Raw genomic sequence first — 3,077 nt, 5'->3', positions numbered from 1 at the left:
CCTGATCGCCCTCTCTTACTAACATAATTACTTTGATATATTTCCTGGGCTGACTATTTTATTATAAACACACACTCGATTAACTCACATTAAATCTTCGTTCATAATCCTGGATATGTTACTAATTTCGACAATAATTTTCATGACTTTAACTGACTATGTCGCTTCCACTTACTTAAATAATAACTTTCATATATTGGCTTGGTTGATTATTTCATTACAAACAAATCAATCAATTCTGAGTATTCTCATAGTATATATGTTTCACCTATCTAATCCAATCCCGGGTGACGCCGCATATTCTGCTAATATATATCGTTCACCTATCTCATTCGATCCCGGGCGACGCTGGGTATTTTGTTACTATATGTTTTCCACCTATGCCATTCAATACTGGCCGACGCTTTCTGATAGTATATATTTGCACATCTCATTCAATCCCGGGACTTACTTCATGTCCGCCACTGCTGAATATGTAAATTAAATAATGTAATGTTTTAATCGTAAACTGTTTCAGCCATTTCCGCGACTGACTTTATATCCCCAACCCACTGCTAAAAAATACATGAAATAATGTAATGTATAAATCGTAAACTTTTCAGCCATTTCCGGGACCGACTTCTTATCTCCCATCCTACTGTTAAAAATATACATTAAATAAAGTAATGTCCAAAACGTAAATGGTTTCAGCCATTTCTGGAACCGACTTCATATTTCCCACCCCAATGTTAAAAATATACATTAAATAAAGTAATGTGTAATGCGTAAACGGTTTCACCCGTTTTCGGGACTGATTTAATATCCCCCACCCCACTGTTAAAAATATACATGAAATAAAATAATGCTTAAATCGTAAACGGTTTGAGTAATTTCCAGGACTGACTTCATATCCCGTAACCCACTGCTTAAAATATACTTGAAATAAAGTAATGTTTAAATCAAAATCTGTTTCAGCAGCTTCTCGAAAGTAATACATAAAAACATTAACACGGTCAAGGTTTAGGCAATCATTGCTTCTACACGAACTTCTGAGTGTAGTATCAGTTTCAGCATTCCAATGACTTAAACCCCGCTTTTTTATCTTTGTTAATGGAGGAGAAATTATTCATTACTGATACAATTTTTATTTTTGTTATTGACCAGAGTGTCCCTTTTGGGGAGCTGGTTTCCCCCTAAATTTTTAACCGACCTCATGTCCAATTCCGCCCTTGTGGGGAGGCAAGTAAACAAAAAAATAATCAGAACGGACATTTTCCAGGGCATTTTATAATTAATCAGAAATGACATTTCCAGGGCATTTTGTAATTAAATCAGAAATAACTTTTTTCAGTTACTTTTTTAATATTAAAACTTTGTTACATTAAACATAGTACCTATTCACAATGCCTCCCCACAGGACAGATTTAGTTTTTGTTTTAAAAATTGTCTTAGTCGTAAAGGATTTCTCTTCCACTGAGAGAGAAGAAATTGAAATGTGGCACCTGAAGACAGATACTACACTTTGATCTTAGCCAAAAGGCCAAGAAAGACAAATCATTTTTATTAGCTTTGCCTCAACAGCGACACCAATTGTTGTTTTATATTTCAATTTCTTTTTCAAGGATGACAAGGTTTACTTGGAATATTCCACTTTCCTTTTTTAGGGATGCACAGCATGATAAGGGACGGAGCGATAAGCGTAATAATATAATGATAATAACAACAGTAATAACGACGATTGTAATGATTATAAAAATGATGATGATAGTAGCGATAATAATAGCAATGACGATAATAATAATAATAATAATAATAATAATAATAATAATAATAATAATAATAATAATAATAATAACTAGAAGTTGAGTAACATTAAAGGGTGCAGATAAAGGCACATGAAATATATGTAAGGGATAGAGGGTGAAGGGTGAACTAAAAAGAACAAAAAAAGAAGACGCGATATATATATATATATGTATATATACATATATATATATATATATATGTATATATATATATATATATATATATATATATATATATATATATATATATAAAATACTAGGCGGAAGTTTCTCGAGAGCTCTTTCGGCTATCATCTCGTCAGGAGTAAATCGATAGCAATCTAAATAATATTGTAACGAAAATAAAGAGTTCTATTGGGGAACTTATTAAATGTGCAAAACGTACGGGGACATTTTTCTTTTTTTACATAGTGATCACCACTTATCAAGGCCCGGAAGCCACTCAGGGATAAGGGTTATTGCAAGTATATTACGTTAGGAGATTTGCTGAAGTGTTTACTTAAGGGGGCGGTTCATTAGGAATTTGTTAACATTGGACTTAAAGACATCCAAGTTGTAGTCCGGAGGGAAGCAGGCAGACGGAACAGAGTTCCACAGGCGTGCAGTTCTAAGAAAGAAGCTTTGTTCATGGAATCCGCGTTTTGATTTAGGCACAGATATAGAGTGGGGGAAATTTTTCACAGTGGATTCAGCTAGACGGGTGTTTTTCGTGAAAGATTGGCGAGGGGGGACCAGAGATTGGAGTTCAGACGAGCATCTGCCATGGAAATAACGATAAAACAAGGACAGGCTCGCAACGTCTCTTCTGTGGGAGAGAGGTTGCAGGGTAGAGAAAAGAGCATCCCCCACTAAGCCACGAAGTCTATTTTGTACTTTGTCAAGGCAGGATAGGCTGTTTTTAGCAGCTCCTGTCCAGATATGGCAACAGTATTCCATCCTTGGACGTACTTGGCTTTTATATAGATAGAGAATTGCATCAGTAGTTAGATATCTTCTGGAGCGGTAGAAGGATCCCACCATCTTTCCAGTGACCTTGGCAACAGACTTGATGTAAGTATTCCAATTCAGATCAGGAGTAAAGGTCAAACCCAGAAGCTTGTCAAAACACGGGCCTCACCCAGACGAGAGCCATCCATTTCAATTGATGCCAGATGGGGATCAGAGCGTTGATGATGTAAAGATAGGAGTTTGGTCTTAGATGCATTAAAGGTAACCAGCCACGTCTTCCCCCACTGAACCACTCGTTCGAGATCAGAGTAGAGAGTCAGAGAGAGCTTTGTCATTTACAGCCTT

The 3,077-nt window shown here is 35.9% G+C and overlaps 1 pseudogene; it reads right to left on the bottom strand.

Annotated features, from left to right (window-relative positions):
- Positions 1–1,402: 1,402 nt before the first annotated feature.
- On the bottom strand, positions 1,403–1,532 carry LOC145247037 (U2 spliceosomal RNA; annotated as a pseudogene).
- Positions 1,533–3,077: the final 1,545 nt, after the last annotated feature.

Source organism: Euprymna scolopes, chromosome 24 (assembly GCF_053919585.1).
Source record: "Euprymna scolopes isolate OS-2025 chromosome 24, ASM5391958v1, whole genome shotgun sequence".
Classification (NCBI taxonomy): Eukaryota; Metazoa; Mollusca; class Cephalopoda; order Sepiida; family Sepiolidae; genus Euprymna; species Euprymna scolopes.
This window is presented reverse-complemented; position numbering and strand designations above follow the sequence as displayed.